We start from the raw sequence: 14704 nt of genomic DNA, 5'->3' as shown, positions 1-14704 counted from the left end.
AAGCAATATAACTTCAAATGAAATGTGGGATTCAAGTCCCAGGTGAGCCACTTGGACAAGGCACTAACCCGGGACTTCAGTTTCAACATTTGTAAAAATGGTGACAATAATAAAACCTACATCATATTGTTCTTCAGAGGATTCAAGGAAACGTGTGTGTATAGAACATCAAATAATTGTTCCCTTAATTACTAGTGCCTTTAGTTAAAAATGATGGTATTCGTTATTGTTATATGGTGGCAATAGGGTCAGTGAGCACTGGAGGAAAAAATAAGGTATTTATATATTGGCTCTCTGTTAGCTGGAATGGGTTAGGCTACCAAGTGGCATAGAAGACAATATTCACTTGTAATCTTGGAAGTGAAATAATGCAACTGTTTAGTATTTTAAAATTTCTGATATTGAAGAATGTGAGACAATAAGCTATGAGCTCTATCTATCTAGTTGATTGGGTTAGCTCTCTTTCATCTGGAATCAATCATGCACATTTTCAAACTTCTCTTCATAACAATGCAATAAACCCTGAGTGCAGAGTGGGTTGCATGTTAAATGAAGAAATAGCCTACATTCATGCTGTAAATTTGATCCCAGAACAGAATGAGAATTTAGATCTTCTGGTCCTGTGACCAGCATCAATCCACCAAACTCTTTATTTTGCAACCTTAAAAAGCCAAACAAAACTATCCTCATTTGAAGCGTATATAGCTGACCTCTAAGAAGATCTCCAAAGTAGAAGTAAGCTGAACTCCAGCTTTATAAATAAAGAGTAGTTGATGTATAAAAATGATGCTAGCCCTGGAGCAAAGAGAGCTTCCCTCTGAGACAGGATGGATCACGTGCCAGGGCTGAGAAGCTTCCTGTCACTGCAAGGTGTTGTGCAGTTGCTAAGATTGAATACCAAGATCGCCCTCTGCTTGGGATCATGAATAAAACCGTGTGGCACCGTTGATAAGACTGTTACCCTTGGAGCTGGACCAAATTCCATTTGGGAAGCTGTATTTCCCATCTATTTTTCAATGGCTCCCTATAATTCCATCTTGATTTAAGTTACTCTGCCATTAATCATTTACCTCATTTCCTCTCATATTTTAGAAACTATAATAATAAAAACTCATCACATAATGGCTAATACACTGTGCCAAGATAAAACAAAACAAAGCAGCCATTAACAGTGGAAAGATCTTTTTAAAAAAAATCTCACTAGCATCCTGGGATCATGGAGAGAAAAAACAAAACAAACATTGTCCTATTTTACAAGAGAAAATACCTAGAAAAATATGGGGTCAAGGACTGAAATTGACCTGGTTGATAATCAATCAATAGCCTAATTAATTATTGACTGTGTATCTACATAATTACTAACGTGGCCTTTCAAATTGACAGTTTGGACATTTTCCCACTTACATTTGAGGATTTAACTTCTGCGAATCTATTTGTAGAATTTCTCTTTTCACCTTAGTTGTTTGGTCACTGTTACTGATAAGGCATAAGAAGTGACTTTCAGTGTCATTTGTAACTCAAAAATATCTGTTGACATTAAATCCATAGCAAGAGCTGAGTCACAATGCACATGGAAATGTTCCCTGGTTGTACTTCAGCTTGGGGTACTGAGCTCAGAGATGGATTTCAGAGGATATCAAGGGCTGACTATTTCTTATACTTTATTTAGTCCTGTGTTATTTGTACCTGTCAATTCTAAAAAGCTTGCACTTATCTGGCCTTAATAATCATAAAATGAGATTTAAACATCTTTGAGCCAAATAGCCCAGGTAAATTATATCATTGTGTTTTGTCAGTGAATTAAGGTGACACCTTAGAAGCAAGACATCATCAAATTTTTGAAATAGAAGAAATCAAGCTGGAACCTGGTCTGGCTCTTCCCCCCACCCACCCCACACAAGCTTGGGGCAGGGGTCACATCTCCATCTACAGCACTGTGACCAAATTCCCCTCTAGCCTCTGAAGGATCATGTCCATTGAGTGTTCATAGTTCACATCTTTACGGCATAGCCTGAGGGAGGCAACGAAATACAGGAAAGGAACATCTGCTTTGGTGTCGCACTTTCTTATTTTGCCTTCAGAGATGCTGTGTGAATTCGGGGATAGAATTCTTACCCTCATTTATTCTTAATCCCAGATTTCTTAATAAACATTTTAAAAATAAACATCCCTTCAAGTATTTCAGAACATCTCTATTTTCTCAAATTATCTCTCTTTATGTCCCATTTGCTTATTTTTTTTAATGTACTTACCAAGCTCTTCTGAGGTCGGCCTTCTGCAGTCTGAGAAGCAAATGGTCCAAAAAGAGTACTCATTTCTGTTCTTGACTCCTCTGTGTTCCTGAACCAACAACAATAGCAACCAAAGTAAATTAAAAAAATAAAAAAACATCTTGAGATTCCTCTGTGATCAGTGTGGGTCCACTGGGATAACTGTGCCCTGAGTAAACCCCACTTAAACTTATCCAAGAGCTAGTGATCACATTTATGGATGGAAGGATTGTGGACAAGTGTGCAAGTGTCATGAACTCTCTGGGAAAGGATGAAAGCATTTCATTTTCCCAATTTAGTATGATTCCTTTTCACTGGTAAGCACTAGAAATATGGTAAGTTCATCCAGTGTTTTAGGCTAAAAATATGTCCTGAACATTGCATTGCAAAATAGATAACACAGATCCTGCTTATCCTCGCTCATCAAGTATTAGATTTCATGCATTTCTGGTGAAAGATAAACCCATCATGCTTATGGATTTTTTTCTTTAAGCAGACCTAAAAGGTTTTATAAGGTCTGTCATTGGAAACCAATATGAAGGAGCGAGAGAAAGAAATCGACCTGCTGCTACAGGAGAGACCTGAAATATTAGATTGTTCCCGTAACGCAGGGGCCACTGAGCATGCAAACCCCCTCTCAGCTAAGCTCTGATGCAGGCAAGAGTGACAGCTATTTATTAGGACAGAAAACAGGATATGTACTTTACAGATCAGCGACATGATATAAATATTGACTTGCCTTAATTTTTAAGCTGATGAAAGGGTGTTTATCATGTTAAACCCTCCTTCAGCAAATTGGTCCTGTCAACACGGGATGATGGGAGGGGTGGATATTGACGTGAAATGAGAAAGGATTTGCAGAGTATTTGTATTTTTTTCTCATTTAAAATACATGGAGATACTTTCTAAGTCCCCATGGAGAAGTAGAGAGACAGGATCTCAATTTCTGGAGCAGCATGAGAGGAAATTCTCTCACTATCTCTTGGTTAAGGAAGGACCTTTACTAAATCATGGTCATCCCAGAGAAAGATTACGGTGCTAATGTTTTAGCATTACGATACCCACTTAACCTCCCCAGATGAAAAAGTTTATCTTTTTTCTTTTTTTTTTCTTTGAACAACTTTGGGAAATTTTCAAATTTGATGTTTGAGGAAAGTACCAGAAACTTAGAAGATGGCATCTGTGTCTTGCTTTTGCAAATCTGTCCCTCTGAGCGGCTGCAATAAAATCCTCATTCCTCGTGGTAGAAAGAGGTTTCTGCTGGGGTTAGCAGAGGAAATCCATCTGTTTTCCTGGCTAATTTTACTGACTCATAAGTGCATCAGAAGCCCACTTACCTCAGAGCCTCTACCTTCTTACATTTAAAAGTGCAAAGCAGGGCTTCCCTGGTGGTGCAGTGGTTGAGAGTCCGCCTGCCGATGCAGGGGACGCGGGTTCGTGCCACCGTCCAGGAAGATCCCACATGCCGCGGAGCGGCTGGGCCCGTGAGCCATGGCCGCTGAGCCTGTGCGTCCGGAGCCTGTGCTCCGCAACGGGAGAGGCCACAACAGTGAGAGGCCCACGTACCACAAAAAAAACAAAACAAAACAAACAAAAAAAAGTGCAAAGCATTTCACTGACACCTGCCTTAAGTCATTGTTTTAAGGCTTGATTTAGAAGCAAACAGAGAGTTTAGTGGGCTTTAAAAAAGAAGCTGCTAGAGGCTTTAAGGTTTCATGCACTCAGGTTCTCCTGCCACTCTGCTCTGATGAATGCCATGGGGGCTTTAGGGCACATCCAGAGTGGTACTGTTTCAGGTCAATTTTCAAGATAAATGAATTGTGTAATAGAGTCAATTAAATACATGCACTCTCTTTTGTCAAAAGGTATATAAGAATGAGACTTAGTTTATACTCTACAACACTTTGTGTTTCTACATACCTGTATGCCCCAAGTGTGGTTCATAATCAAGCAAATCCTGGGTTTAGAAGTAAGAAACTCCCACCCATTTTTTGTCACCTACCAGCCCTTGGAGGCCATCCAGCTTCATGGGGAAGGAGGACAAAATACTGAGTTAAAGACACATTGCTTCAGTGTTGCTTCAGGTAGCATATCCGATTATTACCGAGTGATGACTCACCATCTGGTCAGAGGTTACGGGCAAAGGATCACCAAAGCAATATTTCTTAATAATTCCTTCTACCTTCTGATCTGTTTAGTAAAACATTTGGGCTTCAGCCCTGACTCTGCATATACCTTTGGCAAATTAGCGTTATTCAAGTTTGGGCGGTTTGTCAACTCAAAGTTAAGGGGGCTGGGAAATAGGAAATGTGTAGGGTATCTAGTTGAGAGATGAGAGAAGGTCTGCATGACGTTAAGGTAATAAACACGCCTGTGGTTAAATTCTGGCTCTGTCATTTCATGGTCTTGAGCAAGTTTTCTAACCTTTGTGAGCCTTAGTTTAAAATTCTCCCTCTCATTCTTTTTCTCTCTCTTGCGGGCTCTCTCTCTCTCTCTCTCATCTCAGCTTCTGTGTCCTTAATAGCATTTACCAGTTTCCATGGTGTAATAATTCCACAATGGCAGACTTCAAACTACTCACGTGGAGTCAGTGAATGTGGATTTGGGACAAGATGTGCAGAAATGGCTCTGGGGAGCTGGTGTGAGCAGGCTCCAGCACGCCGCTGGGTGTAAACTACTCCATACAATGCCAGACCAATGAAAGTTTGGTGTGATCATGCAGAAGAAGAAGATGCAAGTGCCCATGCAAAAATCATGACAAACAGAAGATGCACAGCCCTAGACTGTGAGAGGAGAGAGCATCTCTTGTTCTCAGGACAGTGAGAAAGTGGTGTATCTATCCTGGGGTCAGGACCAGGTTCTTACTGATGCAAAGGTTGGACAATTCATACGAAGCTGGGCAGTGTCTAGGTAATTTGTAGGTGGTAAACACTGTCTCTGGCTTTCGTAAGAATGGTTTCCATTAAATGCAATCATTTTCAGAAAAGTGCCAGGTTCTGGCTTAAATTCTGCCAATACAAAGATATCCCTTCTGTCAGAGAACACAGATATCTACAGTCAATGTGACAGAACAAACGGGTAAGCAATGCAGTCCATGTCACAGTGGGGTAGCTGAGAGCTCAGTTTACCTTGGGAAGTTCAAGGCACCATTTGAGGGAGAGTGAATATTTTATTCAGTGTTGGGAATGGATAGGAATTTGATGAGGCAAAGAGAATCTTAGCTTGCAAAGGTGTGGAAAAGGGAAAGAGTGTTTCTTGTCTGGGGACATTTTCTGCCATCATTTCGGTGTAGATGTAGAGTGTGAGTGAAGAGCATCCATACATGAGCATGGAAGGATAGGATGGGGCAAGTCCTCAAGGGTCCTGTATGTCCAGCACAGAAGTATGTCTTTATCTTTTAAAAATGGCAACACACTTGCAAGTAATGCCATCACATCACTCATGTGGGACCACAGGGCACCTTATTGGTGGAGAAGTGATGAGTTTAGCCCCTTAAATCTAATAGTTGCCTGAACAATTTTCTCCATATAACTCTTCTTGCATCTAATTCTCAGGTTAATCATCACCTCCACAGAGAAACTTCCTTCGCTGACACATTTGCTTATTTTTATTTTCCATAGAGTTTCCAATAAAAGCAATTTTTCTGTTTTATAGCTCTGCATCCAAGTTTCAGGAATAAAAAATATACCACATTTGCTTTTCTTTATAGCCATTTAATTCTGACCTTAAATATTCATTCTCTTAGGATGATGAGAAATTCAAGCACTGTCATTTTAGAAGCTTTTTGCCCCAAGAGTTCTGGAAAATTCCTGGGATGCAACATAGCACAGAGCATTAGGAAGATTCCTCACATTATGTGACAGCCCTCTTCCCAGCCTCTTCTGCACCATGCTAAGGACATGGAGAAATTTGGGGAAAATAAGGTCCAGTCTTTTTACATCTGCCATACAGGTATTCCCTGTTCAGGTACTACCACTACTTGGGGCACTTGCTGAGAATATGGCTATCAGGGGAAGACTTGCTTCCCTTCCAAGGATCTAAGGGTCACCTGCCTCTTCTGCTTGAAATAAGATAGAAAGAAAAACAAAAGGGAAGACACACAATTATTTCTTTTAATTTAGTCAGAAGTATTCATGTGTATTATTTTGGGGTGTTTGTCCCTATCCTAGTGGACCTTGGAGGAATTTCTTGGTCTCCAAGCTATGGGCAAAGTGTCTGGTGCACAACTGGGTTTTTATTAATATGTGTTAAATAATTTAATTTTTTCTAACCCACTGAATAAATTTTTTACTAACATAATTTTGCCAAATGAAGAAACTTAAATATAATTATTTGATCCTTAGCAAGTACTTTACAACTAAGGAGTTGACATAATCTTAAATATTCTGGCTAGTTTCACTTATAACAACACATGTGAGTGTTGTTATAAGCATTGTGAGACAAAAACTGAAGGGTCCAGAGCTCTATATTCACTTTTCCTTTTCTTCTAAATAAGATGTTAAGGTCCCTAAAACATATAATGAAGTCTTTAGGTTATCTAGCTCTCAGGAAGGTTGATTTTTTTTCTCTTTATCTTCTTAATCAAAATTCTACACCAATTAAAAAACAAAAAAGACATTGGGGCTTCCCTGGTGGCGCAGTGGTTGAGAATCCGTCAGCCGATGCAGGGGACGCGGGTTCGTGCCACCGTCCGGGAAGATCCCACATGCCGCGGAGCGGCTGGGCCCGTGAGCCATGGCCGCTGAGCCTGCGCGTCCGGAGCCTGTGCTCCACAACGGGAGAGGCCACAACAGTGAGAGGCCCGTGTACAGCAAAAAAAAAAAAAAAAAGACACTGAAATAAAGTCTTTTAACCCTCCCCTTATATTGAATTTTCTATATAAGTGTGAGCTATTAAAGATACTGATTTTTTCTTCCCACAAATTGATGGCCTTAAAATGCTCATTAACTGGAAGTTATATGGGCATATAGCTACTCAATAAAGGGTAGCTTCACCAGTGACAAGCAGAAAAGTTCACAATAAGCATAAAACCAATGAAATCGACCAATGCTCTTAGTGATCAGACTCTTAAGTTAGAGAAATTTTATATTTATTCATACTCTGACATCTTTCAACTCAGAAAATCACCTTTCCCCACTTGAAATAATCCAGAGAAGGCTACTCTTTTATAGGGCTGCTTGTATGACCTTGATTTTCAGCATTTTCCAGGTCCAAAACCATTCGTAGGTGCTTCTCTAAACATTATACCAAATTAATTATATTTGACTGTTCAACAATCATCTATACTAACCTCTTTTCTATAGTGATCTCTATTTAATTAGCATGTAGCTACTATTTTCTCCTGTAGGCAAAGGTAGTGTCATAAAAAAGGGCAAATATTTAGGATTTGGAAAACAGTATTGCTGGCCAAAGAACGTGGGCAAATACCCATGTCACTGGCTTTGCTCTCTCTAACATAACATTTGATCTTGGGATAGTTTTTAAGATCAAAAAATTCAAATGCAATGGTCAGAAAATTACTCTGGACAGAGTCCTAATTATTCTCCAAAAGAAGGGGTCCCTGAGGTCTCTTCGAGTCTTGGAGAGTACGTGTTAATATCTATATCTTTGTCTGAACTGGCTTATCTCCACCATAGTATCGCCAGCTTGTACTTGTAAATTAGAATGGTCTTCTGCATTACATTCTCTTTAGAGCAAGATTCTGCTCTTAAAACCCTTTTTGAATATCACTAAATATACATATACTAAATATTTTGTAAAGATTAAAAAATGTTGTGAGTCTATTTTTTTAAATTTGTGCTCTAAAGTAGGTTCCACTCCCAGCAATAAACAATAAATTTAAGAAAAAATAATTACAAGTGTAAGAGTATTCAGTTTCTTCTGATCTGGCTACCCAAATTTTATAGTTCATACTTTTTCTTTTAAGTCTTCAGCCATGTGGCTTAGTACTAATTGTTATGTTTGATCAAATGTGATTTATGCATGTGCATGTCTCAACACTGATTTTTAGAGACTGATTAACACCATCCAGGTGCTGGCTGATCAGCCAGTAAGAGTATTGCCCTTGCTTACATAACTATGATCTGAAATACTCAGAGAAAAATAAACCTTGAAACCAATAGTGCATTACAAGAATAATTCTCAATATTCAGTATAACACTTAGCACATGTATTCAACTGTCAAGTTGGGCTTTATGTAGAGTTTACAAAATCGGATGTTGTTCATATGTTGTATCTGCATACTTTTCAGTTTTAATGCAATCTTATGATAATTCCAAATTCTGAGATCTTATTTGCTTTGGAAAAGTAACAGTCACCATAGGGATATATTGATATGGACTTTGGATTCCCTGAAGTATTTTTGCCAGGACTCTGGGCGTTCAAATGCCACGGAAAATGTAATAAGTTATTTATTGAAAAGAGTGTACAATTTTGATAAGAGAGGGACATCAAATAGACAATGTTTTGAATTGGGAGTTGGTCATTTCAGACAAACATAAGAGCTATTCTGTGAAAGACCCTGGCTTTTGAACAGGTCTTCATTTCTGTATGAGGCAGGTCTCATTGCTACTGCAAACTTCTCTGATCCAAAGAGACTTATATTACATTTATGCAATTAGTGTAGACACAGAATTTAGTACTCTTACAGTTTTTAGCTTGTTTCAGTCTCATCTCTCCTTTCCTTAAATATAATCAGGGAAGATGGTTACCTCAACTAAACCAGATTGAAAGAGATGCCAAACAGATGTCATTTAACTCCTGTAGAAGAACACAGAGTGGGAGAAACAGTTCATAGTTGTTGTAAGTCAACAGCTGAACACCAGTCAAAAATTCAGTCCCCAGAATACCGAGATGTCGATTTGCAAAGAAAGGGGATCCAGAAACCAAGGAGAGGGAATGAAGATTCCAAATTTTGAACTAAATAATTCTATGTGAGGCCAAGATATTGTCTTCATTCTTTTTAAGTGTTTAAATTGTGTTGCTATGTTTTATACGGAAATATTGTTAAATAGAAAACAATAGGACTCAATAAAACAGAAATAGAGACCAAGCAGGAGAGTGAGGAGAATGAAGTAGAAGAAGCAGAGAAAAAGGAAAGGCAGCTTTGTGAATCAGAGACCACGGCAAGAATAACCAGGGTTTGGGGAAAAGATGTGAAGCTATCATGAATGTAATCCAATTGCTTGGCAGTAATTCAGGAAACAACTAGGGCCACAGAAAAACATTTCCATTTTGGGATACTCTGACAACTTGAAAGAAAGAATTAAACATACATACAAGGTGTATCCACAGATTCACAGGAACTCTCAAGAATTTAAAGCACAGTGATTCTCATTTTCCTGACTGTAAAGATGAGAAAACTGAGATCTAAGAAGTAACTGTTTCTGGAGGTTATATAACCAATATAAGCCAGAACCAAGCTCTTCAAATCCTGCATTCTTCCTGCCTCTTATAGTACCTTGCTTGCTGGTGTTCTGATGCCCAAGACTGTGTCCTTTCTCCTCTTAGATGAATCACATTTAACCACAGTGTCAATAGTATAGAAAAATATTTTGGTACTCTTCTCTAGAAATTGTAATCAGAAAAAAAAATTGTTAATAACCCTGGCAGGGACAGAGTATACACTCCACCTGTAATCTGAGAAAACACTGCCTCCCTCCTACAAATGCCACATGCTTTTTGAAGCAGCACATCAACAGTCCATCATCTTTATGGTCAATTTCACGTTAAACTGGGATGGCCTATCACACATGGGGGAGGTACTAGTTGGAGGGGGGTTCACATGATAGTTTTGTTAAGAACTAGACCAGAGACTGATGGATGGTTGGTTCCCAGAACCATATTGTTTCACTCTGGATAAATATTGATTATACAGTATACATGTGCTTCTACTGATTAGATGGACTACATCATAGGCGTTTCCTGTAGCCTAGAAAAATGTACTTTGAAATAAGTTTTTTTGCTTCTTCCTCATCTAGTGAGAAATCTTCTCTTTTTCCTTCAACAAATCCAATAAAGTTTTGCTGGAAACAGAATTTGGAAGGGCTTTCCTTAATTCTACCTTCTTTCTGGCATAATCAGATCCTAAAATCCTGAATATCAAGGACACTCTTCTTTTCCATTTTGATTCAGAAATATGAAAACTAATGAATTATTGTTGGTTTTGCTGGATACATATCCTTAATATTTTCAGAGCAAGTGTATATCAAAAAAATCAGAGTAAGCTTACCATTAATTGATTTAATGCAGGGTCTTTTGTTGGCACAATAATTGTTTATCTATGCTTGTTAAGACTCTCAAAAGCAAGGATTTCTATTATTAAATATTATTATCACTTCTGCAAGGAAAACTTTTCCTTAATTGATTTTTATAAGGTGTTGGCAGTGATATCTCTATTTGTAAAATCCTCTCTCATTTCAATAATGTAACAGCTGAATTCAATAATTTCAATAAAACACAAGGGTTTATTTCAATTTTAATGAAACCAACTGTAATTTATATATCACTCTTGAGCACCGTAATTCACACTATCCATGGTTGTAATCTCACATTAAAAATCAAAATATTGTGTAACACATTTAGAAAGGGTATGAGAGAACTTCATTCTTTGAACTCAAGTGCAACTCTTCATTTTGATCTGAACAAGTTTCTCTTTGCTCCGGTTTTAGAGATGAGTCATCTGGAAAAAAAAAAAAAAAGTGCCTCACATTGTCTTTCCTACTGCCCATAATTCACCCTTCATCCTTAGCTCATAAATCAGGGCTTTCACCTTTCTCAGCTTTTGAAAACAAATCCAAACCTTCGCAAATGCATTTTCTATTGATCCAGTGCTTATGAAAACCTCTACTTTTTATTTATTTCTTTATTTTTATTTTTAATAGATCTTTATTGGAGTGTGATTATTTCTGTTGCACAACAAAGCTAATCAACCATAGGTATACACATGTCCCACTATCCCCTCCCTCTTGAGCCTCCCTCCCATCCTCCCTATCCCACCCCTCTAGGTTATCGCAAAGCACAGAGCACATCTCCCTGTGCTACGCTGCTGCTTCCCACCAGCCAACTATTTTACATTTGGTAGTGTATATATGTCGATGCCACTCACTTCGCCCCAGCTTCGCCCTCTCACCCCATGTCCTCAAGTCCATTTTCTATGTCTATCTCTTTTTTGTTGTTTGTTTGTTTGTTTGCGGTATGTGGGCCTCTCACTGTTGTGGCCTCTCCCTTTGCGGAGCAACAGGCTCCGGACGCGCAGGCTCAGCGGCCATGGGTCACGGGCCCAGCCGCTCCGCGGCATGTGGGATCTTCCCGGACCGGGGCACGAACCCGTGTCCCCTGCATCAGCAGGTGGACTCTCAACCACTGCGCCACCAGGGAAGCCCTTCTATATCTATCTCTTTATTCCTGCCCTGCACCTAGATTCATCAGTACCACTTTTTTTTTTTTTTTTAGATTTCATATATATGTGTTAGCATACGGTATTTGTTTTTCTGTTTCTGACTTACTTCACTCTGTATGACAGATGCTACGTCCATCCACCTCGCTACAAATAGCTCAATTTCGTTTCTTTTTATGGCTGAGTAATAGTCCATTGTATATATGTACCACATCTTCTTTATCCTTTCATCTGTTGATGAACATTTTGGTTGGTTCCATGTCCTGGCTATTGTAAATAGTGCTGCAATGAAAGTTGTCATACATGTCCCTTTTTGAATTATGGAAAAAACTCTACTTTTTAAGCTCAGGTCTACCATTCATACCCAACTCCCATATAAATCTCAGTTTCAAACTGAGGAGAGCTAAACTGGTTCAAACAGATTTTGAAAACAGAATCTCTCTTCATGGAAAACAGTTTGGATTTGAAGGAAAGACCAGTCTAGAAAAAAGCCCTATGCTTTCCCAAGACCACAGAGTGAGATATTGCACTGTACGTTTTCTGAGATTCATTTGGTCAAAAAAAAAAAAGAAAAGAAAAAAGAAACTTGCTCTGTTGGAATTGAAGTGAGCTCATAGAAAGTCAAAAGTTCATGGGATAATGCAAGAGCGTGAGAAGAGCTTTAGCTGGCTGTAGCAAAGTGATGACATTGCTGAGTGACAAACTGCCTGATTAGAAGAGATTGGGGGAAGGACAGGTGAAAGGGTCCTGAATTTAAGTTGAGAAACAATGGCGGAGGTGGCAACTGTAAGTTCTTTATGTGAGGAATGATGTCATGAAGTGGCATGTCATGAAGTTCTGTACCAGGAACCAGTGAAAGATGGATTGGGATAAGGCTAATGACTAACTGACTCCTGCAAGAGCTGTTGAATTCTGAGGTAAGAATAAAAAGAAAACAGTGCTAGTACAATCGTGTGAAGCAACCTTTGGCCAGTGTCCAAAATCTCTCCAATTTTTCCATAGATCACCCCTTTTTGATAGAGGAAGTCAAATAGAAACACTAGCCCTCAGCCATTAGATATTTCTTTATAAAGTCTTGCATTATAGTATACCATGCAGTGGAATTTAGGGTGGAATTAACTCTTCCCCCTAAACTCTCAAAGGAGATAAAACATACTCAAAGATCTCCACAAGAACAGGTATGGTGACTGTTTTACACCTTGTGTCACAGGATGTATCTCAGGGGCCCAACATAGTCCCTGGCAGGCATTAGGTGTTCACAGTACAACTTACTGAATGAATGAATGAATAAAAATATTCTTGGTTAAGTAGAATAACTGGGAGGCTGAGCATAGTTTTATTGTCAATAGATAATTTGTGGGAAGACAATATCTAGGCAATACCCAGAATGAATTAAAGAACAGTGTAGTGGACTTGTTTGGAGTCATTTGTCTTTTTGTATAGTTCAGGATGTGACTGAGTGCAAAATATTCTGATTGATACAGGGAAGCTCCTGTGTTCATGCCTGGGGAGACAGTATGTGGACTGAAATTTTCTGTAAATTGAAACCCATTATTTTTCCACATTGTTCAAGGTGGTATGCCATGGTTTATAAAGGACTCAAGGAATTACTTCTTTCCTAGTCTAATTTGAACCTTATCAACAGAGAAACTGTAAAGTTCATTGGAGAAAGACAAAGTCTCATCTTTGTCTATGACTTGTCATCTTCCAAATGCTGAAGCTGCACATTTTAACAAAATCTATCAAAATTAAAACATTTTGGAGAATCTGGCTGAAAAATTCTGATAGGTATTTATAAAAAATTACAATTGGACCACAAAATAGTTTATCTAAATTGAAAAAACTATAAACACACATACATACACATTCACACACAGAATTCCTAATTTTTAAAAAAAAAATTATTTTGGGATAGCATTGCCTTGCTATATACATTTCAGCTGTTACTAACAGTAGCATTTTTTCCTTTAACTAGAAACCATCTATTGATGCAATTTGTGTAGGAAACACCAATCTTTCCAATAAACTATTTTTTTTTGTCAATTTACAGGTCATCTTTTACTTGACATTCAAGCTTATCACTCATATAACCTGAACTTTGAGTCTTATCACAGGCAAAAGCTAAGTCTCTCTTAACTCCCTTATATTTACTTTTGGCTCACATGCATAATTGAATTTTGGCCTTTGGAAGAGACTCTACATATTTGTATGCAACTGAGCCACAAGTGACAAAATACTAATGTAAATTAAAATCTATTTTAACAATCTAAGACTCATTAATCCCTTCTAAATGTAAAAACTTAAATCTTTTTTGGAACTTAAGTAACTTGTCTTTTCTCTTTCAAACCACTTCACCGAAAATAGTCTGGAGAACTAAACTATATAGAAGTAGGTTCAGAAATTACATATTCTCTTTATTCTTCCATTATTTTGTCTTAAGAAAAGCAAAAAACTACTTGCAGAAATTTACCCAAAAATAAACTGCTCAAACAAGTAATTGAACAGGCAAGATTTTCAATAGTCTGGAGAACTAAACTATATAGAAGTAGGTTCAGAAATTACATATTCTCTTTATTCTTCCATTATTTTGTCTTAAGAAAAGCAAAAAACTACTTGCAGAAATTTACCCAAAAATAAACTTCTCAAACAAGTAATTGAACAGGCAAGATTTTCCCTTTTTAGCCAGAGATAAAGTGTTTCACAATGTCCCATTGTGATGCTGGATTTATGTAATTCTTCAATAGATCTAGTAATTTTTGTTTCATACATATGAGGATATTTTAACAAGTATATGCATTTTATCTTCCTGGTAAGCTTCTCTCAGTTATTTCTACATCAATCAGACAGATCAATAATGCACAGAGATTTAACAACACAATGAGAAAGCATGGTCTAATGGGCATATACCAATTCTGCAAAGAAAAACTAGAACAAACACTCTTTTCAAACATTATGGCAGATTTTACCATTATTTCCAATTATATGATCCCTTACCTGTTAGAGTATCATTATTCCCAACTGTGTCATGTCTCCAGAT

Source organism: Globicephala melas, chromosome 2 (genome assembly GCF_963455315.2).
Source record: "Globicephala melas chromosome 2, mGloMel1.2, whole genome shotgun sequence".
Taxonomy (NCBI): domain Eukaryota; kingdom Metazoa; phylum Chordata; class Mammalia; order Artiodactyla; family Delphinidae; genus Globicephala; species Globicephala melas.
The sequence above is the reverse complement of the archived record's forward strand: the minus strand, read 5'-3'. Positions refer to the sequence as shown.